The sequence below is a fragment of the Dermacentor albipictus genome, chromosome 1, assembly GCF_038994185.2.
Source record: "Dermacentor albipictus isolate Rhodes 1998 colony chromosome 1, USDA_Dalb.pri_finalv2, whole genome shotgun sequence".
In the NCBI taxonomy this organism is placed as follows: domain Eukaryota; kingdom Metazoa; phylum Arthropoda; class Arachnida; order Ixodida; family Ixodidae; genus Dermacentor; species Dermacentor albipictus.
In genome coordinates, this window is record NC_091821.1 from 191,013,734 (window position 1) to 191,040,419 (window position 26,686).

Consider the following 26,686-nt stretch of genomic DNA (forward strand, 5'->3'; position numbering starts at 1 on the left):
AGTACCTTGGCCATACACTTTCAAATAACCTTTCTTGGTCTCCTCATATTACGAACAATCACTAACAAAGCCAATCGCACGCTTGGTTACTTCCGCCGCAATTTGCGCTTCGTACCCTCCTCCTTAAACATACTAACTTATCTAACTTTTGTGAGACCTAAGCTAGAATGCGCATGCTCTGTTTGGTTCCCAGACCAAACCACTCTTTTTAACACTGTGGAAGCGGTTCAAAATAGTGCAGCTCGTTGTATTTTTTCCGATTATTCGTGCCACAGTAGTGTCTCTCAGCTAAAATTAAAAGCACCAATTTCCAATCTAGATATAAGGCGCGGTATTTTTAGACTGTGCCTTTATAACATATTTTATCATTCTGCTCCTAGTACTTCAGCCATCATTTCAGCGCAGCGTCATTCTTGCTGATTATCTCTTGAAAAATCTGTCTACCCTCCGCCTGGCCGGACCACTGCGCACATTCATTTCTTTTTTGCGAACACTGCCCGGGACAGGAAGGACTTTTCCGCCGATGCCGTGCATCACTCCAATGCACATCAATACAAGACTGCCATTGAGTCTATATTTCATTGAAGTTATCACCCATCCCTCATATAATACCCCACACCGGGGCCTTCGAGGTATAAATACCTAAATAAATAAATAAATAAATAAATAAATAAATAAATAAATAAATAAATAAATAAATAAATAAGCAAGCTACATCAGTGGCCCTTCTGGGGCCACATTCACAAAGCGCTTTGTTGTAAGCGATCTTTTCTATTGGCCAGTCGCCTTAGCTAATTTATTTATTGACAAATACTGCAGGCCCTGTTCGGGCCTAAACAGGAGTGTTTACATTAATGGTAATAAACAAGACTAGAAATAGAACAATAGAAAAATACAGAACAATAAAAAATATACAAATATTACAGGGACATCAGCCTTTGCAATTCAGAATTATCAAGAATAAATACGAAGCACGAACAATAGTTGTAGTTCGCAACTCAACAACAAAGTGGTGATAAACTATGAACATACAACAGGCCACTGAATTCAGCGTTTTACTTAATTGTAGTACAACACACAGACGAGAATTAATTAATTTCCTTTCCTGTGTGCAGGGGCCCTATAACGTAAAACTATTCCAATATGTTTCTATTCCAATTTCCTGACGTCAAATTTGCGTAACCACCGACGCAAGCACCGGGCGGTCACCCATAGGGTTGTCTGAACAGGCCAATCAAATGCTCTCCTCGTTCATAGGAGGTCCCTTTTGTTTGCTTGAAAAACGAATAACATTGCCTACACTGAGCGGCTTGTTGTATCTAATTGGCTGACAAGAGGCGAGGAGAACGCTCAAGCGGAGAGGGATTCACTAGGGCAGAGCCAGTGCACTGAAAACCGATAACCGGATGAAGAGGGTGGTGCCGGCGTCTGCGATTGGTCAGCTTTCCCTTACTTAGCTTGTGGTGGCTGGTCGAAAATCGCGGCGGCATGCAACGGAAGCTTAAGAATGACGCTAAAATTGACCCTCAACAAAGAAGAGTTGGCAGAATGAGGTAGTAAATGTGTCGAAAGTGCTTAAAAACGTTACATGGTCACGCAAGAAGTTTTATTATACGCAAATACACATATGCTCTCCGGCAGGTGCGAGTAGCCAGCGTCTCAGCGATCCGCGGCAGCTATCTTTTATTCCTTTCGGAACGGGGCAGCCTGCGGCTATTCCGAAAAAAATTCAGTTTTGTTCGGCATATTAATGCATCTTTATCGCGTACACGTCACTTTGACGCGGTGAGTTCGTGCGGTTTTGTGACGTCGCGTGACAGGCAGGTGAAGTGGGTGCAGCCCGAAAACTTTTTACCAATAGCCGAGGGCTAGTGGCGAAAAGGGGTCGAATCAGAAATAACTGTTTTTCTTTTTTCTGTCAAATCATGCATAATCAGTGTGCACACATCATATCAGATGGGGAGGTATTGCGGTTTTTGTAACGTCGCGTGACAGACAGGTGAAATGGGGGGTGGTCGAAAAAAGTTTTTGACCAATCGCGGAGGGCTGATAGCAGAATTGGAATAGAAAAGTTTGGAATAGTTTTACGTTATAGCGCCCCAGGACGCTATTAATCAAAAGAAAAATTATTCACAAGATGAACAAATGATTGTGTTGTATTAGCGTTAATTACTTCTTGTGGTAATTTATTCCATAATGAAATAGCATGAGGAAACAGGGAATACTGATGTATGCTAAGGTAATTGGATGGTTGCCTAACGGTTTCGTTCTAATGTATATGGTCAAAGCGCATTGACGGCTCGGTTATGTGACATTCACGCTGTATTTTAATGCCGCCATGGTAAAGCTGATAGATAAATTTTAATCTAGACACCATTCTACGATGATCGAGTTTTTTCATCCTTGCCCTATCGCGAAGAACTGATACGCTCGAGAAACGTGAATAGGTAGAATAGATAAACCACAAGGCCAAGTTCTGCACCCTTTCTGTATTGTTTAAAAATTAAATATTGTTGATACGGACTCCAGATTAGGTTCGCATATTCTAATTTTGGCCTAATGAGAGTTTTGTATGCTGTTAACTTTACAACGGGTGACGTGCGACGTAATTTACGTTTTAAAAATGCCAGCGTTTTCAGTGCGTTACTACAAATATCTATATGGGGTTCTTAACTGAAGTTACTCGTTAGTGTAACACTCAAATGCTTCACCTGCCTAGTTTTTTACCATAAGCATAATTAATGATGTAAGCAAATTCTAAAGGTTCTTTTTTGTAACTAAATGTTATGCTTACGTTTTCGAAGTATTGAGCTTCAAGCCCGTTTTGTCGCACCATGCACTGATCGAATGCAATGCATCATTTAGTCTGACTTGATCAGACTGTTGATTCATGCTGGTATAACAACAACACAATCGTCCGCAAGAAGTCTGATCATTACAGGTAGTTGCACTGATAAATGGATATCATTGACGTAAACCAAAAACAACAATGGACCGAGCACCGACCCTTGTGGTACTTCTGAGTGCACAGGCGCCGACAAAAGTGGTACACTCCACGCAGCGGGAGCCGGAGCAACCGCAAACTGCATCGCAACGTCATCTACAGGCAGCATCTGGGATCGAGTCAGCCAATGGGTGCCCTTTATTATCTGCAGGCTTGTCACTTGACTCGTGTCAATGTTTCGTGCTTCAGCTCGCCAAAATGCCGAGCGACACCGCTGCAGTAGGAATCTGCGTGGAGTATACCACTTTTGTCTGCGGCTGTACATTTAGTGTATCAGTGATGCAGTCAATAACAGCCACGTGTTGTTTCCTTGAAGCTAAGTAGCATGCTATTCAGCGAAAAGTGCTGTGTTCATTATTAATAGCATGCAGTTTAGTTACTAAATCACCATGCGGAACAACATCGAACGTTTTAGAAAAGTCTAAAAACACTGCGTCAATTTGCCTCCTCATATTTAGTGAATCTCGGCTAGCTGAATCTCGGCTAGCTGACTGGCAGTCGACAGAGCGGACCTAAAGACATGTTGATTGTCATGAAGCAGTTGATTATTTTCTAGATGTGTCATAATCACCTTAAATATAATATGTTTTAACAGGTTACAAATTGTGGATGGTAGGGAACCTGGCCTGTAGTTTAATTCTAACGGTGATTCAGACTTGTGACTTGGGACTATTCTTACGGAGCGCCAGTCGTCGGGTATCACACAAGATTCTAATGGCTGTATATATTTTGTACAAATACCCTGCCACCCAGGTCGTATATCTGTTAAGAAAAACGTCTGATATTTCGTCAGGACCGGTTGATTTCCTTATATCGAGTGTACGCAAAAGGTGAAGAATCCCGTCTTCGCTTAAATCTACTTGAGACGTCGGTTCAAGAAGCTCGTAAGATGGCAAGTGTGCATGCGACGCCGTCAGCATGAAAACGCGCTGGAAAAATGCGTTGAATTTTTTTAGAAATTATGGCAGGATCAGCAATGCTTACGTCCGATGCTTTTATTTCTGTGACACCGCTTTTATCTTTCGACAAATAACGCCAGAATTTTTGAGGTTGTTCTAACATGAAAGAAGAGAGAGTGCAGGGAAAAAATTGGCTTCGTGCTGCGTGCATTCTTTCCTGAAAAGTTTATACCTTTTTTCTGTCACCACGTTTAAGACAGCGTTTAATCTTGCGTTTTAGATGAATCAAATCCCGATTCATCCATGTGTAGTCCCTGTTGAGACGTTCCTTTTTTGAGAGGCACATAACTGCGTTCACAGTGAAATATAATTTCTTCAAAACATGACCATAACTCATTAGCCTCTTTTAGTTCATTAAAATATGCGAATATTGATTCCATATAGCTGAGCACTGCATCATCATCTGCACGCGTGCAGTCCCTGATAAAGGTGTCCCTAATAAGTTCAACGTCAGCATCGGCTGGAATATTCTCTCACGAATGGTTCTAACGTAACGTCCTTTTGTGATTATGGGTCCTGTTTTATCTTTCTGGCAAAGATTTTCAACTGTTTGACAGGTTGCTGTGACATTTTGACCTGACCGCTGCTCGCGTGCGCGGTCACGTCAAACGTGTATTCTTTCGACTTCGCTCTCAATCATGGAAGGGTTCGCGTTGCGAAAGCTATGACATAATCGTGAGGCGCACCCTAGTGGGGAACTCCGGATTAATTTTGACCACCAAGGGGATCTTTAACACGCACCCAATGGACGGACGGTATACGCGGGGTTTTTTGCATTTCGTGGCCGTCCCAATGCGGCCGCCGCGGCCGGTATTCGTTCCCCACGCCTTCGGGCTTGGCAGCACAGCGCCAAAGCCACCACCGCGGGTGACTTCGTTCTCCTGTTGTAAACAGTTGTTCAGTGCCCGCTCCGTTCCTTCCTACTCCCGTAATTATTTGTTTCATCGTCGCGCGAATACGCATCCCTCGGCCTATTCAAATGATATTCTTTTTCGCTTTTCGCCAGTCGTCCGAACGGTGGGACAAGAACGAAATAGAATCGAACGATAGGAATTCTACATTATATTAGCGCCCTTTTCACTACCAGAGCACCTAACTGGAGCCTAAGCCCCTCAGTTGAGGTGCAAAACTAAACTTTTAAGCACTTAACATATTGCCGAGCAATAAATGCCAGACTGCGTCGACTTTCGATCCAATGAAAGCAATTGACTGTCGTTAACTATACTCATCTATTAAGGTTGAACATTCCAGATTGTGTTCTGGAACGACACATTGGAACGAACAATGACGAAATATTTGCTGCCGCACCATGCAAAAGCTTTTTCCTTTATAGCACACGTCTTTTTATGACGACTAACTTGCTGATTTCTCAGTTGCTGGTTATCATCATATTAAGTCGAGCGTTTTTAAGCAAACTGAGCAAAAGGGTTTTTTTTTTTGTCTACGGCCCCAGTTGCTGGCTTGGGTGCACCGCCTTCAGTTACGTAGATTGCCCTCGGGAAACGCGCAAAACCACGAGCTAAGCGTGGCGTTTACTGCCTGTGAGGCCCCGCCTGGCCCCGCACAGCCTTGTGCAACAGAAGGGAGAGTGATGGCGGCGTTTGACCCGCTGGCCGAAGGGCGTCCGCGTTCACTCCACGGAGGCGGAAAATGCCCAGCGTGCGGCGGAGTTTCTCGCCAATGGACCCTCAACGCTTGGGTGCGCACATCGCGCTTCATGCCTCGTGCGCTGGCTCTAAGTCACTCGCCGATAAGCGCTCCCGATAAAACGCCGCTGTGGCCCGTTATACGGCGCGGCTGAGGCCCACAACGAAAATAGTTTCTTCGCGAAGGCAGAACTTCACGAGATTTTTTGAATGCTGGCTAAATAAAGTGTAGCCCTTTGCTGGTGTTCGCCCTCGTGAAACTATACAGTTGAAGTTGACAGGAAGTTTTGACGTGCAAAGCACGAAACTCACGTTCAAACAAAATCTGCACGGCACTTGGGAAGTTTACAGAAGCAGGGCATAACACGTGGTGGGGCTTTTTTTTTTCACAGTTCCGAGCTTTGAAAAAATGTTAACTAGAGTTTCTGTGCGCGAGCTGTTAAGAGAAAAAGGCGCACGCGCAGTCATGAACGCGCTACTGGTTCTTTTCCCCAGCTTCTGCTTGCTTGCACGACGTGCGACAATGACAACAACATTATTCGCATTTTTCGACAGGTTCTCATACAACCACAATCTCTCATTCAGTTTCTGGGTCGGAATCATACACAGAACACGCTGTGTATGTATGAACACGCACCGGCTCTCCCTATACAGTTCTGCTCGGTGCACAAGAATTGTCTTCTTTTTTTTTCTCATATCTGACTGGTATACATTGCAAACTTCTCTGAGGTCAGCTCTCATTTAGCCTACAAAATCATGTATTAAAGTTTATGGCTCACCATCGACAATACCGGCATAACGGAGATACTTGACGCCTCGAGATGTAACGCAAGAAATGCGTGGTCAATTCATAAAAAGCTGGAACCCCTTTCTAAGGCTCTAGCTTATGCACTTAAACTATAATAAGCGACGGATTGATGGAGGAAGAAAAGCGTAGAGTTTCACCTAGCGAAGGCCAAGACACTTCCGAATGCTATCAGTTCTGTTCAAAGCCAACCTCCAGCTGAATTTACTCCCGAGCGCACGAGAGGAAACAAATCGGAAAAGGAAAGACGCTGTTCACCCTCATCATGACCCGCACTTCTAGAAATGGCTGCTACAAGGTTCATTTGTCAGTCATATAGCCTGCGCGGCGAGCAGCGGCATTATTGCCGCAACTGGCTATGCCCAGGCACATTTATGGGAGTCCTGGAAACCCCTTACACGCGCTGTTTATTCGATGCACTTCGTTGCGTTTCCTTCAGCTGTGTCATTGTTTCACCGGTTATTTTTTTTTATGTTTGCCACATAACGCTTTCCTTGCGATGCCGACGTGAATTGCACTAAAGAAGTGAACCCTCCTTCTTCCGCATCGCTGCCCTAATATCCCAATTGGCAATTTTTCTTTCCTTTTTGAGCTTAGTGTCCCAGCCCGGCAGATATAGCAAGCACGGGCAAACGAAATGTAACGCTAAAAAAAAAGAAGTCGTTTTGTATAAGACTTTCCTGATGGAGGACGTCAATCCTTACTGCTCTTTGTAAATCTAGCAAAAGAAGATATTTCGACCAGCGTAAATGTACGCTGGCATGGGCTTATTACTGGGTGTGTGGCATAATGTAGAAAAGAATGACGAAAGCGGCATTGAGTCTTGAATAACAATGCACGCTCCAGAATTATCGTAGTTGTATGTGCAGCGAGTTTGGCCCGGCAATCAGTAAATGCGGTCGGCCACTAACGACGCTTGTTTCTGTTTTCGCAAGACCGCGGTACCAGCCCACCGTGCGAAAGCGCTATGTTTGCGCAGCTGAGCGCGAAGAGCCCACACTATAGACCAGAATGCAACGCAGGTTTATAAGGCGGTATAGTTCACACGTTTGTACCTTTGGCGTCGGCCCTTGCCGACGAGGTCGATATGTGCTCGAGACGTGATATACAGCAGTGTTGGTGAACAATACCGGATGCGCACGTCATCACTACGTGAGCCGAAAGTAAATCGTTGTAATGCACACAGAGGCTCGGTCACAAGACCTTACTGACGACTGCAAGCTTTTCTCGCATTGCGCTTGCTGGAAGTAGACTTACTGGCAGAGTATGGTTCCTGGGTGTAGTTCGTGCTCGTTCGTCGCACAGTGCCATCTGGCATCCCTTTAAAATAATTTTGTAGTAAGGCCGAACAATTAAAGGAAAACACAGGTGCGCAAAGCTATAGTGGAATGAATGTTGCTCCAAATTATGCATCACGCTCAAGATATGGTCTGACCAGAAGCCGCAGTACCGGCTTAGTAATTCTCAGCTGCGATGTTATTTCAATTTGGCTACGTTGCACGTAGAAGCCACGTGTAGCGCCAAAGAAGTTGTATAATTCTGTACACCATGTATGCACGTTATGTGCCCATGTCACGAGAAGAAGGGGAACCGAGGGACTCGATTTTTGTTAATCATGGTCATATATAAAGCCAACAAACAATGAAACCATGCAAAGCATCGGGGAAATTAGCTGTGTATGAAAATGAAATGTATAAAATAATAACCGAAGGGAAATGAAAGTGGACGAAAAGATAACGTGTCGCCGGTGGGAACCAATTGTGCTACGGCGACGGCTATCAAACCGTCCACTAAACCGTAATGTGGAGGTTGTGGGTTCGGCTCCCACTGGCGATACGTTATCTTTTTTTCCACTTCCATTTCCCTTTCTTTATTATTTTATACATATCAATATCTTCAACAGCGAATTTTCCCGATGCTTTGCTTGGCTTAATTGTCTGTTGGCTTAATGTGGTCACGCCGATATCATAAGGTTTATGCATCAAAACTCGAAGCACCTCGATGTCATTTTCTGATTGGTATTCCATAAAAAAAAGGTGCCCATTTGTATTTCCCACGGAAAAAGAAGAGAAAACCGAAGCCTAGCCTCATTAATTATGATGAGTCAAAGCTCCAATGCAGTTAAAACAAAATTCCATCTTTCTACCGTCTTCCACTCTGTGCAAATAACAGCGTTCTTGACAGGCTACTCAAGATAATTTTCTCGATAAATTAAGTGTGACATTTATGTCTTCCGCCGTTTCTCACATTTTTCTTTTTGTTGTATTGCGTTAAGGTCTGCATTATGAAGTGTGTGTAGGAATATCAAGGTGTGTTGAAGGATGATTTTTATACGAATATGAATGACAGAAGAGATTCTCACTTGCGAAAGCCGGAGCCTATCATTCTGTTTGAATGACGTTTTCCTGCGCGAATTAGAAAAAGGCGGACAGCCGAAACAAGCACATCTGATCATGAAGTAATTCACGTTCAGAATTCGGAACACTAAATTGACAGCCGGCTCATAACGTTTCCACAAGAACGTGCGGCAGTTTACCCAACATACGACAGCAGTGCCACCCATACCGCAAAATGTTCCCCGAAATTACTGAGCGATCTTATCGTGCGCTTTTTGGAGCTCTTCTGGGGGCTTCCATTTGTTTATTGATACAGAAGAGCAGGAACGAAATTATCACTGTGTATACATGCTAATAAACGTTTCGCTAACGCAGCTAAAGGTAACTGCGTAATATTTGTCCCCGAAAACGCTTATTTTGGGTATAATAACTGCCTCGTAATTCATAGCACACTATTACACAGCGTTAGCCACGCAACAGTTCTCGGTGTATATTTACATTAACAGCTTTCATCGCAGACACATGTTCACAAAGCACCAATTAATATTTATACCAAGATACCTCTTCTTTACAGGTTACGTTACCTTTTCCCGTTGAACACACTGCTAACAATATATTATAGTTTACCACATTCTCAGATTACGTATTCCATAACAGTTTACGGCTTAATCAAACAAGGAACGTTGAAACCCCTTAATGTAGCCCAAAACACCGCACTACGCTCTCTTTTTCTTTTGCTTTTTTCCAAAAAGAAACAGACTCCGTCATGTATGGTTATGGCCTACTAAACAAGCAACCGGTCACATTTTCTATCAGACAAACAGGAATTTTAGACACTGCCCCTGCAGCCATCTGTTGAACTTACGCGCAATGCACCAGCGTCATTCAATGGTTATCGCGATTAGAAATAACATTACAAGAGGCCACCCTAACATTCAATTAGCAAGGTGGAGAGGGTACGCCCTTCTAATAACATGCGTATTTACGCCATTTATTCATAACTTTTCTGCTGCATTATAGTAGCGTTTTAATCCTGACCAAAACACCTGTAGAACGCAGCAACAGCGTTACGACTAAATGCCGACTAAGTGCCGACGAAGTGCACTGGGGCGAAGTTGCAGTGCACTTTCAGTGCATAGCTGAAGGGTCAACCTTCAAAATTGCAGGACTTGATTATCGTGTAATCATGACTGCATACGTACTTCTTACAAAAATAGAGAGAAAGGTAACTTATTTAAAAATTACTTTAAGTCAGTTTTCACCGCAGACAACAATATTTCAGCGCATGTTGAAGTTCGTAGTGCCAGCTACATAGAACATCTTCACGTAGACGAAGCAGATAATTATAACTTTTAGCTAAATATAAACGTCAAGAAGCAACCAGGATCGGATAATATAACGAATTAATTTCCCACCCGGCAGGTCAAATGGGTAACTAAATATATGTATACAATCTTCAACATATCATTGACATCATGTTCCTTGTCTTATGAGCCAAAAATGGCACAGGCTATATCATTTCGCAAATCAGGCTGTGAAGCTTATATCAGCAACTATCGCCCATTATCATTAAGAAACTCATTATGCAGATTACTCGACCACATTATTCTTAAACATATCACTACTTACCTTGAAAAGGAACGCATTTTTCTCACTATCTCAGCACGCACGGGTCTTCTCACAGTTACACGATTGACCGAATACACCATATCTCTTTGGCCACCGACCAACAAAAAGCAGATATACCTCCTCTCACATGACTTTCTAAAGCATTTGATCAGGTATCACATTACAACCAATAAAAACATTGCAGGTTACAAAGGGTAAAGGACCATTTAGAGGCTGGACAGTAAAAGTTAATCAGCAAGAATCGGATGTAACTGAAGTTACATCATGATAGCGCAGGGCGGCTTCTTAGCTCCGTCTTACTCCTTATTGTTATAAATGATCTACCCTCATCCATCGTAACTAACATTGAGCTTTTCGCCGATGAGCGCATCATTTATAAAGCGAAAAACTTTCCTTTTGATTATATTGTCCTCAACAGTGCTTTACTATCAGTGTCAAAAATGGTGCGGGAAACGGCAGAGGACTTTAAATGTAAGAAAATCAGCTTTGCTAAGAATAACTCGTGAAGGAAACAAACATTTTCCTGCACCCCTGGTAACACGCATCAACCTGCAGCCGAACAGCACAAGTACCTTGGATTAGTATTTTCAAATGACCCAATGATCGGGTACACACAGAAGTTACTACGACGTCGTCTGCCTTAAAGAAATTATTCTTGCTTTAAAGCCGGCTCCGGTTAGCACCACCTAAAGCAAGGCTATTCGCCTGTAGTACAGTTATTCGACCGACGTGCTGCTTGAAGACCGTCCCTTCGCTTGTCGTCCCACAAAGCTGCGAAGGCACTTTTGTCTTTCTTGAGGGCGACTGGCTATGTGAGCGCCTTTCACTCACTCAGGCCCTTCGTGTGCGTGTGCGAGCTTACCGCAGCTTTCCTCCCCCGCCCCTCCCTCTATGTCATCTTTCTATTCCCTCTCTTCGTACGTATACTCTAATATGCAAACGTAAGCTTGGTACCCGGCCACAAATTGTTTAGCTAACAAGCTGAAGTCAGCGAAAAAAAAATAGCCGTTATGTTTGTTAAAAGAAACATGGTTTATTAGACTTACCCTCGGAATTCGTTGGAATGTCTGGACTCCTAACATGACGCAATAGCGCGAAACTCGCACGTCAAATAAGGCTGTTTCAACTTGTTCTTCAACAACCTAACGTCGACATTTCAATGCCTTACATCTAAGTCTGAAACTAGACAAGCACGTCACATGCCTCCACTAACCTACAAGAATACCGTTTCAACACAAGCTGTTTCAAATATTCTTTCTTCCCGCAGGCAATTAGAGAATGATATGGATTACCCGAATGTATAACCAGTTATAACAATGTGAATAAATTTTTATCTTTACTTGAAAATCACACACGTACCACCCACTGTTAAAATACTGGCTACTTTTTTTTGTGTACAAGTGTACTTGTATAATTCTTGTGTACTTTACAGAATGTGATCATTGCTTGGTGTGTGTGTGTTCGTAATGCTTTCACCTTATGACTTTTGCTCCCATCAACTCCAAATAATATTGTATGATATCTGTAACTGCGTACTGATACTTTCGTTATCTGTAACTGTTTTTTTAGTTTTATTTTGCCCTTCCTGCAATAGTCCACATTGTAATTGTCAGTATGCAATAAATAAATAAATAAATAAATAAATAACGCTATTCAATGTCATTCAATCGCGTTAGCATGACAAAATCCCGCATATTCACTACGATGTACATCATCCGCACCACTATGCGTACTATACATAAGGAATCATGGATTATTACCGTTTTCTTACGTTGGCAGAGGAACATCGGAACACTTTACCAAATAACATCACATCATCATTTCATCTGTGTAAGCACGCTTGTTAACGTTCACCTGTTTAACTTAAAAAAAAACTCATATGTTAACGGAAAAAAATTTCGCACGTGTTAATCTTTTCTGTTCTCAACAAAAATTATACTGTAGGATCTGCAATTATTTTATTTGCCTTGCAGTTTTTTGACAGCCTCACACCCGTCCCACTTACCAACGAAACGGGTTGTGGGATCTCTATAAACATAGGATGGGATATATCTGTAAGAAACAATAAAGATTTATTTATTTATTTATTTGTTTGTTTATTTATTTATTAGCCATGTTGCTCTAACACTTTTTATCGGCCTTCGGAAGGCATTCGGTACAATCAATCATGAACTTCTACTACATAAAATAGATAATCTTGGTTTCAGAGGACCATACCGGTCTTTCTTTCATAATTATTTCAAAGAACGAAAACAGCGCTTAAATATAGAAGGCTATTTTAGTATGCTGTTAGACATTAAATCAGGAGTACCTCAAGGGTCCGTGCTAGGACCCTTCTTATTCAACATTTATATTAATGGACTAGCCAATTTACCACTCCAATCCAAGCTGTACTTATATGCAGATGACACTGCCCTTGTACTGCCTGAGATATTTTATAGCGAACTCGGAGATGCACTTCAAACAGATATAGAATGCGTGCTGTCTTGGTTTTCTCTTAATACAATAGTCATTAACAAAAGCCAAAACAAACCTTATATGTTTCCACAATCCACATAAAGTCGTAATAAATTGACTTGCAATTGACTTGCACCACATATGCTGTGGGAATTGTTCATGTATCCCAGTGAAGTTAGTAGAGAGTGCAAAATATTTAGGAATGACATTCGACAAAACGCAATCTTGGAATATCCATATAGCGGAAGTCGCAAAGATATTAAGAGCGGTTTATGCTTATCTATATTCTCTGCGATCGTTATGTGATGAATCTATAAGAAAAATAAGAAAAATAGTTCGCAAGTGCTTGGGTGAGTCGGTAATAAGATATGGCCTTACCTTATACGGCTCCGAATCTATTTACAAATTAAATGTGTTAAATAGTATTCTAAGAAAAATTGCCTCTAGCCTGTCATACGGAACACAATGTCATAGTAAAAATTTATTACTTAGCATGAATCATTTCGACGTAATATTCATAGAGAAGCAGTTGCTATTTGAAATTTCGCATAAACATTATTTCTCTGGTTCTTTCAAATTGAAAAATCTAAAAACACGGAATTTACGCAAGACAGAAAAGTTTATTATTGCTCGCTTGCGCACTCATTACGGAAAAGAGAACCCGTAAATTTTATGTACCTTCAAACTTTAACAACTTTGAATTTAATACCACACTCACCTTCCCTATACCCCAGAGAAGAAACAGGGCCCGAATTCACAGCATTTTCCGTTCATAAGCGTTCTTTACCATTGGCCAGCCACCTTTGCTAATAATATGTCCAGCATCAGAATTGGCTGGAATTTGCTTTTACGAACAATTCTAGCGTAAGAGATTTTTCCTAATATGGGGGGTCCAGATGCTCGGGCCATGGCTGCTAGCGTATCGGTTGCTATGTTTAACACAATTCACCGGCTACTATCACGTCGCCGTCGTTTTTTTTTTTCTCACTTACACAGCGAGGAGTTGCCCTGGTGCGTTGTTAAAGCATGTACAATTGCTCGATCGTTATTGCACTGTCGACACAAGAGCGAATTTAACTCTCACGACTAAAACTCTAGAGTAATCAACGAGCTGCATCTCCGTGGAAGTGCGCCACTCGTACACTTATTTTTACAATACACTTGCTTACGACGCGTGTCTATCGCAAAATGAGCTAAGGTCCCAATTATCGACGCGTGCCTACTCTTCTACCTCGTATCTGTCGTAAGGTGTCTTCACTGGTAGTAACATTGATGCTTAGTTTCACTGCGCGGGTACATCGGTGAGCGCAGCGCCAATGAACAGAAGTGGCCCACTTCGGTAACGAATGCGGTGCCCTTTACACCTTTGCGATAGGGTGCATGCGTCAACCAAGTGCGCCCGCAGGTCGAGTCTTTTTTTCGTCACTGGCGTTATTATTCAACTTGCAAAGAGACAAGTGCCAAGGGGTGCTTCCTGCAACTACAAAACGTTACTTGCAGGCATATCGTGGATAAACATCGAACACGAGGCGCACATAATGAAAAACATGGCGGTCATACACAGGCAAGCAATTTTCATTGAGCTGAGAATATTGCTATGCCTCAAGGACATTTTCATCGGGTTTAAAAAAAAATTTAACGCATGTAGTAAAACACATGCCTGTTACCTGATGAGCAACTGCATAAGGGAGGAAAGCTGGCAGAATGAGTTGACTAAAGTTTCGGCTCTGCGACAGCGTTCTAAGTCGATCCTACTCACTGAAGACGCACTGAAAGTGAGCGTTCAGTGGATGAGCTAGCGGAGAGGACGACCCTCGCTCCTACGCACCGTGCTAGACGTTATGTCATACAAAAAAAAAGAAGAAAAAGAACAAAGAAAATATATCCACAAAAGAGAAGGTATGAGAATACGGCCTCTGTTTGGTCAGCAGCATGAAAAGCAATAAGGAACTATAGCCGCTATGAAACGAGGGAGAGCAGATAGACAAATAAAATGACGAAAGCAGTTCAAAAAATCACCGCAAGAGATTTCTTTAAAGTTCGTTCCGCAGCACCAGAGACGGCGGTTCACCGAGGATGAGGCTCTCCACTTGAGAACGGCTATCCATTACGTGAAATCAGGAGGCATCATGACCCTCTACGCTAGCGCCAGCTGACGTTTCCTCCTCCAGAGAATGATGTCGTCGGTCTTGCACTACAGCCAAAGGACACAGGGCCTTGACTGGCGGAGCATTATTTTTTCTGACATTTTGCATCGCTCCACAGGAGTAGTAAATGAAAGAGCGCCAAGGAAGAAGAAAGAAGGCCCAAGGTTTTCAGTGCCTTCAGCTGAATAGGCCAACCGACGATCTGCGGGCAAGACAAACGAGCTGATCGAAGAATCTTCCTCTCGCTAGCCTTCCGCAGGGCGGGGCGTACCGGAAGCGAGCGATTGCGGAGCGTAGCCGCATCCTACAGTGCAGTGAAGAGAGCGCCGCTGTAGCTGGCCTTCCCGCGCTTCTTTTGAGGGCGTGTCCGGTGCGGCAGAAGAAGCAAAAACAAGAAAAATGCGCCGCACCCACCAATATCTAAACATGTATTTCAGTTAACGGGTGGCAACATGAAAGATGCTTTAACGTCAGGGTGGCCTCTTCCTGGCCGGAAACGAAACGAAAGAACCGAAACAACAACGTCGGAATGAAATTATCCTTTTAGTGCGTTCCAAGATGAGGACATACCCAGTACGGAGTAATGTGCAAAATATTACAACAATAGGACCTGCAGTTATGAATTAAAGATGATTAGCTGTCTGGTACTGAAGCTATGGTGGGAAGGTCAAGTGGCAAGTTTGTCCCTTGCATTACAGCTGCGACCGATAGCTTCAAGGCTACAATTGATGGTTGTGGGAAGAGCTTACCGTACACTGCTGTTATTAAGACGGTTAATAGTTGAAATAAATTATGCCAATAATGCTATGTATTATGTTCACAGGTGTGAAAACGTGTTGCAATGTATGCTGCAGTGTATTCCACTGGTTCTCGGCATACACCTTGCTGGCACACACACAAGAAATGCTCAGTCTTTCCTGTGAAGGAAAAAAATCTAGCAAGTGACGCTGTCAAGAGAGAGACGAAACTAATCATGTTAGTCCATTCATCAATGCGCTGTTTCTAATCGAACTTTCGGCATCAAAGCATGATATCACTGACCATTAAGGCCACGTCTCTTGAACAGGGTAGTCACCCAATCATTTCACATGGTTCAACTCTGCTGAAAAGTGTAGTGCAAAAGAAATGTTACTTGCAGAGCCGTGTATTACGCCATGCATTTCGAGTCCATATTTTTCGAAACTGGTTATACGCGCAGAGTCCTTAACAAATGGTTATCTTTTTCGTAGTGGCTGAATGAAATTCTGCAATTACAGCATGTCGCCTATGCAACTAATTAAAAGGTTAGCTTATGAAATGTGTTAAGAGTTGTATAATTTCTGTGACTGGTATGAATTATTGTGGGGAAAATTACCACTTTGGTGCAAGTCCTCTGTTTTATTTTATAATCAGAGACAGTCGTCACTCGAACAGCTGGTATTTCGCGTAAGTACCTTCAGATCATGCGTCATCAGTAAGTTCTCTAAAATATGACTCGTCCACCGCATGCAAGACTGCAGTGAAGAAGGTCTATCCGCAAAAGGATAGACAGTTGGGCGAGTTGGTACGGTAACATGATTTTGGCTTCTAGCGCGAAGTGAAACACCGACACAGAAAGGAGCAGACAGGACGAGCGCTAACTCTCAACTAAATTTTTATTGAAACGAAGAACAAATACATAGGTGATTGTGGATGCAAACCTTTCTTAAAGACACAAAAATTCTTTCTAGACACAGATGCCAAACCACGAGGGAAATTATCGAGGCTTTCCACATAAAAAGATTAGGAGACACTTGCGTCAGTCATGCTTCGTTGTCTCTGTTAGATTGCGAATTCCAGTACCTTCGCAATACGTGTACTAATCTGAAATAATTTTTGTTCTTTGACTGACATGTTTAACTGATGCTTTTACATTGTCATGTTCTGATGCTACGGTTGCTGCAATCACCTATATATTTGTTCTTCGTTTCAATAAAAATTTAGTTGAGAGTTAGCGCTCGTCCTGTCTGCTCCTTTCTGTGTCGGTGTTTCACTTCGCGCTAGAAGCCAAAATCATGTTAAGGTCTATCCGCTTCGCCAACCTTTAGATACGTCGGGATGTCATCGCTTCCCTGAGTCTCTATACCTGCAAATATTCTCACTCTATAAGTGAAGCGCTGCATTCCCAAAGTGAAGGCAGATGCTATAAGTTGAGCACCGCACAAGCGGTGGGATGCCATAATACAAAAACCACAAATCATGGTTTGATACAAATGACGCAAGCTTCCCGCCCTTTAAGTCACTCCAGGCGCTTCCCTATAGCCGATGATTCCCGTTGAGTCACCTGTGGTGCCGCGCATGTCAGAGCTCTTCCAGCATTTAAGTTTGTCGCACTGAAACTGGAGTGCCGGGGCTTTACAAGAACCGATAACCGAAAGCAACACGCAGACTTTTTCATCGCACCTGGATGAAAACATACTGGTTGTCAGCATAAGCTTGTACTACGCAGGCACTATACGCTTAATCCATGCGGACGTAGACGATAACCTTGCGGCGCTCATCGCACGTAGACGAGATGACAGATTTATTCAGATGACAGACAGTCTGATCGAAGTACATCTGTCGAATTCACAGATGACCTGCATAGGCAAGCGATTTGCAAAAAAAAGAAAAAAAAAACTGATGCAAATCCAACATGCGCACCACGGGGCTTCTGACCTCTGGCCTTCCACTGGAAGATCGCGGCAATTGTAGTGCGAAAAGTACGCAGTGGGCGAGCTGTGGTGCTTAAACGAGGCTATCAAGCAAGAAATAAGAGCATGCACTCTTAAGCAAAATTACACCCTTTTGCCACGCAACGATAATCGTCATCTGTCTTGTCCGCATTTCCTTTCTTTAATGTGGCGAGCCCGGTACTTCCAAGTCACGAACGGCATACCCGTTATCAGCACGACAGAGCATTCTCGGCAGGAAAGTAGTGAGCACAGCGTTTTCAAGGAAGGATACGCAAGCAAGACAGGTTATTATTGTTGTGTGGCAAATATACACCCCAGAGGGCGTACATTTGCTTAAGAGGGTACAGCACTTGTTAAGTACTTGGCACTGACGGAGTCTACACATAAGTAAAGAATATGCGTGTAGTATTAATTAAATACTGAAGCATCGAAGCCACTTGCCAATCTTGAATGGGCAGTTTGTTTAGACCTGAACTGCGTCCAACTATACCAAGGGCGCTGTCCCACTCAGAATGCCTGTAGCTTTGGCAGCACATGCCAAGCGTCAGCACTCGTGCTCTCAGATACGTTCCTACATGTACTCAACGTTCAGGTCAGTCACACTTGGCCTAGGGACAGAGAAAGTGACGTCGGATGTCACATACGCATAAAAGGCCAATATAAGTTTTCGAAGTCCGACGGCAACGGTAGCGTTGCTTCCTGCCGGAGGTGACGGCTTCCTGATTAGACGAAAAGTTCCACGCCATCTGTTTCAAGAGTGGTTTAAGACTCGTGTCTGTTTCATGATGAAGCCTCATGACACACAAAGAATCTGGGCAATCTTAGGAAGGCGCCTGCGCAGGTGTCTCCGTCATGGGTGTTGCGCAGTGCGACCACACGGTCGGGTTATCGCGTAGCGCGCTCACGCGGCCTAGCTTCATGCACTTGCGGCAATGGAATGATTTCTGAATAAAACGTCAAGCACTTTGCTCGAACGGACCCGCCACATGCGAAGCGGTACACTAGCCCTTGAATGCTATATTTACACAGGGGAACGTGCTAAGGCGAGGCGCATCCGTAGCACAAATAGTGACCTAAATAAATTGAACATTTCTATATTCTTAATAAATTTCTCATGAATCGGTAGGAAGAATCTGGAAATGACACGTTCATGTTATAGATGACACCAGTAGGTGAATTGCAGCACAGCGGGACGTACATGTGAACCTTCATGCCCTAAACTTTCGTAACTTTGCTGGAAGTGCCTGATGCAGCCTCTACAGAGAATCGTTTGGCGTGTTTTCAATATAGGATGCACCTCATTTAATCTGGCGCTACTGCTCCCAGAAGCACATACAGAGAGTCCCTGTTGAGTAGCTTTGTAATTCCGGTGTGGAGCTGCGAAAGAAAGATGATGGTCTCCAGCACTCGCTACAGATCTCACAGCTGACGTAGTTGAGGATAAGAAAGTCCTGGTATCTATTCTTTTTATCTTGACATACCGCACAAGCCTAAAGTGGTCATCGACAAATTACAGACTGCTGAGCGAATAGACAGGAGTTTCTTCGCTGTGGGTTCGCTTTGGATGCAGGTCCGCGTCTTGGGGGTAGCGCCAATGACGCCGCCGAACCCAGTAGATGCGCGAGGGCGGCCACTTCACTCGCCCCAAAACCCGACTTGATGAGCCAGATATATACGGACGAGAGTTCTGCCAGAAAGACACAACCAGGAAAGGTAGGCAGGTAGGCTTAGCACCTGCTACTCCGCAAGGTGAAGAGCACAGGGAAAGGAAACATCCCAATGCTCGAGAAATAAACTGCTTTCCAATATTTCTTACTTGGTCGGTAACTATCAATGCTGAATTCTCAATGTCTAATAGTGCATTGTAACCAATTTTGGTTACGGCCTAGTATAAAGCATAGTCTGCAAGCCTAACAATGCTTGGAAGCAACAGCACACGCACACTCTCTCACTATCTCACAAGCTCTCGTTCTCTCTGACTCGCGCACTCAATCACTTGTATAGCAGCGCATCAAAGAATCTCCCACATCCCTTTACACCTTCTTGGTTGACTGAGAGAGTGTCAATGTATGGCAGTGTCTGATACCCATTTCCATTAGCCAATGCGAAATATTAATAATCATACTAAAAAGACAATTGCAATAATGTTGAAACAGTGCGCCTGTTATAGAGATCCAAGGGAAACACAAGAGCTTCATTTTTCTAGAAATTAAATTCATTTTCCGTAAGCTCGTGTTCAGAAATAATTATTCTGCTGGAGAAGCTTGTCATTATTTCGAGATTGTCAGCATGTCAACACCTCGTACTAACTGACCTTATGAGCATGCCTCTCGAGCATATGTTTAAGCATATTGTTACCAACGCTTGGTAAAAAGCAGCTTTCTTGCATCAGCCAAATGTTAGCAGAACTAAGCAAAGCCTGCCGACTAATTAGCTACAGAACCGGGCTCACAGTACCACGTGCTATTACCCAGCTGTCACGCATGCCAACTGATACATTCTTTACGCTACGCTTCACTGCTCTTCATTAAACGAATGTCTAACCGCTACTGTTACTGTAGCAGGATAGGAAATCAACCCGTGGCATGAAGCTAAAAGGATCGAACAATGCGTACAACCTAAAACGGCAGAGAAGTGTGCAGATAAAGAAATTATACTTCACAGCAAAAAGAAAAAAAAAAGAAAGAGGATGCAAAGCACATATTGGAATCTATGTAAAGTAAAGCTTTAGTGAAGCTGGTAGATAAATGCTTTAACGTATGCGAAGCCACGTCGCGAGGACGAAGATGACATGGGATGCTGGTCGATGGAACGATGGCGTTGACAGGTGAATGCACAGAAAAGTACGACACGTATCAGGCAACATTTAGGGATTCTGTCTTCTTGTGTCACAGTGGGGCATGCCCATTCTCGTGGACTGACAACGAACATGCACACTCCAAGTTACACATGCCAAACGGTGAAATCAAGGAAAGTTGAGTAAATCAGAGAACCTGTGAAATCTAATTTATCATTTTGTGAACTTACGGTGCTATAGAAATATCTGTGATTGGGCATTATGTGTTTATATATTTATGTAGGAATCATAATGGGTCATTACGGAGTTATTGCACAAGAATGCGCACGAACCCAGTGGCACATACCGTGTGGATAAATCAAAGAAAATAAACTAAGTCAAAGCATCCGTTATATACGGAGTGATCTTTTCTTAAGTTTTCCGGAATTTTTAAAAATCGGCTGTTGCAGATAATATAAATCTAGTCCTTGAGCTGGATTATTCAGAGAGGCGGACATACTTGGACAAGAAATGAAGATATATATTACACACATATTTAAAATTCAATAACTTACTTCTTAATTACTGACATTACGGCACATATGGCAATTTACCAGTTGTAGACCTTGAGTTTGCAATGCGTACCCCCTTGGGATGAATTTGCACAGTGACAAGAATTATGCTGTCTGCCGCAGGCGATCTTTAAAAATTCTAGAAAACCGAACAATTATCACCACGTTATTATACCCTACGTTATTTTCACCCTATTAGAGATCGGAGTTCCCTAGAGATGCCTGTGACCCGACATGTTATCTTCAGGTTTTGTGTAAGAAATTACTTTTTTTTGCGCACAACAGAGATGGGCACACTTGGTCAGCATACACGGATTATATAAGTCACTCCGCGGATACTTTCATATAACCGTTGCAGAGCTATTCGCAAATATAATCTGCGAGATAGCGATGGACCCAACAGCCATGCAGCGACGCTGTATCCCTGGAAAATAGGCCAAGGAAGCTTCGCTTTAAAATTTCCGGTCGAACCTGTCTTACGACGGATGCGGAGGTTAATGCGACTGGCATTAACGCAATGTCGTGACGAATCGTAGTGCCACCATAGATGCATTGTTAACCCCAATTCGCAATGACACCACGACACAGCATGTCGTGTTACAGTCCCTGCACCCCAGTTTAAACAGTATCCCCAGTATCATGGCCGCAACTTCGTTCGTCGACTGTGGCCGCTCTCCAGCCAGCGGCCGCACTCGACATGGAAGTGTATCTGTCCAGAACAGGGTGCTATACCTTTAATATATTTAAGGCCATATACCCATGGTATCAACTTGAAATATCCACTCTGTGGGATTAGAGAAGAATAGACGCACACCAATATCACACACGCAGTGCCGAAGTTGCCCGTTAGGGTACATACCCAGTGGCCTAAGTGCCTAATAGGCCACACAGTAGGCAGCAGCGAGTTATCTATTCAGGCACTTAACCCAGAAGCCCATTTTGCCTGGTTGGTAAGTCATCAGCCAGCCCGTATCCAAGATAGTAGACAACTTGCGTCACTGGGTGAAGGAGGTTAATGCATATCGCAAAGTGGGCAAATTTCCCAAAGAATGCTAATCGCGTAAAACCAGAGAATGTGGCGTTCCATCCGCGGTAACGTGGCTACTCTATCGAACAATGGAAACGTGGACACGCAAAATACGTGGCGCAAAAAAAAAGAACGGATGAATGACGAAGAGCACAAACACTTGCCAGACAGATTAGGCGGATGAATTAAATACGTATATTAGCCCTCTGACTTTCTGCGCACACGCGAGTGCGCGGTTTTAATGCGAGAGCGTTAAGGGCCCCGTGTCGCAGAAAATCCGGTATCGGCGTCGGCGGCGTTGTCCGTTAGAGAAAAATCATGCCGAACCACGCATGCATGCGACCGTGGCGTGAAGAATAAAAAAAATGCGACCATGGCGTAATGGTTTCAATATCGGGCGTCTGTGCCTAGAGGTCACGCGTTGGAATCCTGCGGTCGGACAATTTTACTACTAAACACTACTACAAAAACACTACTACAAGTCTTCATTTTACGCTTTGGCTTGTTTACTTGTTCGTGGCTGTGTCCTTCCTGCGTTCCTTTCCCGCGCGAGTAAATCTGATGTGGTTCCTGGCTTGCCAAGTAAAGCAGAGGTGTATGTCATAGGCGTACTTGTGAGACATGCACCTTATTTCCTTCCTTTTTTGCAGGTGTACGCGCCTTTATAGCGAGCGGTGGGAATCATTAACGTTTGTACTAGTAACAGTAGACCCATCCCTCATTTGCATAGAAAAGTTACCTTGGTGGTTGGGCCTCCCACCCCCGAAAAAAGATCCTTGGTACGTGCCTGATACATACATACATACATACATACATACATACATACATACATACATACATACATACATACATACATACATACATACATACATACATACATACATACATACATACATACATACATACATACATACATACATACATACATACATACATACATACATACATACATACATACATACATACATACATACATACATACATACAAGCTTTATGCCTTTAGCCTACCCTCGTTTGTAAGAACGAGAAGTAAAATTCAATTGAATTCAATACATAGTTCGCTCCCTTGAAAGTGCGTGAAGTATCCTTAGAATGCTTAACGCATTAAAAAGTTACTGCAACCTGGAGATCTTGCTTTTTTTAAACGTTTGATACCTCCTAATGGACTACCCGGTAGTAAGAAGCAGAAAAGGGGATTCTTACTCCCCGATTACGACTCCTGCATGTTCCCCCTCATTCTTTCTTGACTTTCGTCTGATTTCTTCCGCTGATTTTGATACCTTGGTTTATAGTATAATTATTACATACTTACGATGCAAAAAAGGTGGACCGTGTGGGAACCATGAATAGCAGCAAAGTGCAACTAGTGGAGAAGAAAGAGAGAGATAAAAAAAGACGGGCGTGTTCAAATTGGATGAGCAGGCCCATATAACGCATCGGCATTCTTACAGGTAGTTGAGATGCAATTTATTTATTTATTTATTTATTTATTTATTTATTTACATTCCATCAAGACCCTAGGACATTACAGAGAGGGGGAGGGAAAGAGATAAGAAGAAGGTAGGGAGGTTAACCAGAATCACGTCCGGTTGGCTACCCTACACCGGGGGAACGGGAAAGGGGGAACACAAAGATAACAGGGAGAGAGCGGAGGGAAGGAAAGAAGGAAATTGCAGTGAGTTCGCTGACGTGTGTGGCCTTACAGAAATTGCAATTAGAATCACAAATGGTCGCACAAGCCTGTCGTCCTTAGTGGCGAGTACATATGTAGTCGTTGGCAGTCTTAGAGAAATTAGTTGCGTCACAGATGACGCCAAACTTCACTAAGTAAACTAAGGATATTAAAGGCACGCTAAAGAGAAAAAAAACATAATTTTAGCTGTTCTCGCAAATTACATTTCTGCAATACCAACAATGCCACTCTTAACACGAGTAGAGGCTTTGTAACTCGGAGACGGCGTAAAAACAAAATACCGGTGGCGACGCCGAGTCGATGTTAGATTATAAAAGGTAGGCGAGAACAAACACAAACGATAGAATCAACGACAACATTCGAGTAAGTTCCAAGTCATGCAGGCGCATCTTGCGCTAACCGATAACATTAGGTTGTTAGCGGGTGAAACACAGTCCCCGAGAAAAGGATAAGCAATTACACGTGTCAATATTAACCTTCTACAGTTACCTAAACCTGTAACGGATCTTGTCTTACCAATATGTTGCCTGATTTTTTTTCTACCAAAGCTTTAAACATCTCTCGCTTATTTCGACTGCTTCAATCTGATTTCAATCCCAGCGCTTCTGGTAGGTGGACATTACCTACGGCTCTCGTTGGGTGAATTCCTTGCATTGCATTCGGATGTGCCGAGTTGTATCTGGACTTTTGCAGCAACAAACGCATGCCTCATGCTCTTGTGCATATTTGCTACGGTGTGTTTGTATAGAAGGCGTTTCAAAACGACCGATCCAATTTCTTGTGGCAACGCACATGTTGCGTGGATGATATTTTCCGGCATTTAAAGAAAGCCCGCGAAATGTGAAATAATGTGACTACGCTCGTCGGCTATCGTATTGCAGCGCGCTCAACCGTGCGTCAATCCTATCGCTTATCAGGTTCGACGGTGCTTCCTTTCCGCGTGCCACCGTCAAAGATGCTGACGCACTGTGTAGCCTAGAGCCGCGACCGCTCACTTCCCCACGGTCCGCGCGCACGGTTCTTTCGCACGAAGCACGGCTTAGAGCGCTGCAATACGGTAGCGCACGAGCGCATTCACGTGGTTTTATTTCATCTTTCGCGGGCTTTAGTTAAATGCCGCAAAATATCACCACGCAGCACGTACGTCGCCACAAAAATTGGATCGCTCGTTTCAGAATGCCCTCTACAACGAAACGAAACGCACTTGGCCCTAAAGTGAACATTAAAGAATCTGCACAATTGATCTTAGTTAATTAACGAAACAGGTGCAATGAAAAAATAACCTAAGGAGCACCACATTATGGCAAATCACATGTCGTTGCTTTCATTCAGTTGCGGTTAACCACTTTTTTTAAGATCTCTGGTTCAAGTTGCGTGAAACACCCTGTAGATAGGCACAGCCGCGTACAAATCGCATGAAAAGACCAGAAATACACAGAAGCAGTGGTAATTCACCGAGGACTGAAGCAAGTATGCCCTCTGTCTCCATTGTTTTTGATGCTTTATGTTAAGTGAATAGAAAAACGAGGAAGAATCTGTGAATTAGGAATTGGTTTAACCTACATCCGTAATGGGCAAAGGATGAAACTTAGGGTCTTTGGGCCGTTGTATGCTGACGACATAATGCTACTAGCGGGCAATGCAACTGATTTGCAGCGATCTGTGTATACGTGTGGCAATGAAGTCGCATATCTAGATCTTAATTTTAGAACAGAGAACTTGGGAATTACGATCTTTAACGAACAGACGAGTAATGGCGCGTCAAGAATTCAACCGCAAATTGTACCCATATTCAAGAAATACAAATGCCTGGGTATATACATAAATGAAGAAAGAAACCTACTGAAATATCCACCTAGATAATCCGAGGATGAAGCGGAAGCCGAATGTAGCAATAATGAAACGTGCAGCACCAGGAGACTACATAAAATATGAGATAGTGCGAGGAATATGGAATGGAATAATGATGCAAGCATTAGCGTTCGAAATGCAATTCTGTGTTTAACATCGGAGATTTTGTCGGAGTTCGGAGTTAACCAAAGATTCATGGGCCTATTGACATTGAGGGCCTATGGTGGAACCAATAATGACGCAACACAGGGTGACGTGGATTAGGTCTATTTGGAATTCGGAGAAGTGCAGATTAATATTATTTTCTAAAGAATATCTCAGCAGCATTGACGGATTTAAACGGGCGGCTAAAGTCGCAAATACACACAAAGTGCTTCGAGCGGCCAGTCGCGCGGCATTTTTGCGCGTATTCGCGGGCTTCTTTCACGCTCGGAAAAACACTTTTATGTAGCACGTACTGAGCAACAGAAAGCTGTCTCTGGAGTTTTTCATGTTGCTCTACAACTTTCTCATTGCCAATTTTCATCTCATAGTAATATTTCAGAAACTGATTAAATAATTAATACCAATTATGTAATTAGGCGGAATGGAAAGAAATAATCTATCCCCAAACGATGGCAACCAAAATTACCTTGGTTCAGTCCAGCTATGTGGCATTTGCATATCTTTAAATCTTGGTGCATGACAGCTGGGACACCCTGTATAGTACTCAGGTACTATATACAGGGTGTCACACGCACAACAAGTGTGTTCCACGCAGGTAATTCCTTGAGTTGGGGTCTTGCGCGAGGGACTGCATAACAGTGCATTTTAGTGAAGCAACGCACTTAGAAGAAAGACGTTCACAGAAACATGAATGATAAGCACATGCAGATACATATAATTCATGCTTGTGTGAACGTCATTTTTCGAAGGGCGCCGCTGCACCAAAATCATTGATGACTTACTAGCCCGTCGCGGCCTTTTACTTCAGAGGTAGAAGTTAGCTTGTGCGATTTAATTCTGTCTTACAGATTACACGAATTATTCGACACTGCGAGCAGGCAGTGCAATAGTGCCCTTACAATCGCAACAAGTCAACGTTGCCAGGT

General features: G+C 43.2%; 1 protein-coding gene and 1 long non-coding RNA gene across 7 annotated transcripts in view; one reads left to right on the forward strand and one right to left on the reverse strand.

The window, feature by feature from the left end:
* Positions 1–19,306, forward strand: part of LOC135898029 (uncharacterized) — a 79,146-nt gene extending 59,840 nt beyond the window's left edge. Inside the window, exon 3 of the long non-coding RNA XR_010563242.2 lies at positions 19,247–19,306. This is a non-coding gene — a long non-coding RNA (uncharacterized lncRNA). The remainder of the gene's footprint in view (positions 1–19,246) is intronic.
* The window catches only part of Oamb (Octopamine receptor in mushroom bodies), a 785,439-nt gene that overhangs the window by 529,041 nt on the left and 229,712 nt on the right, over positions 1–26,686 (reverse strand). The window contains exon 1 of one of the 6 annotated variants that reach the window (XM_070530691.1): positions 23,364–23,382. The exons of the other annotated variants lie outside the window; for them this stretch is intronic. The gene's annotated coding sequence lies outside the window, so the exon portion shown is untranslated. Of the gene's footprint in view, positions 1–23,363; positions 23,383–26,686 lie in introns of those variants that run through there. 6 annotated transcript variants of the gene reach the window in all.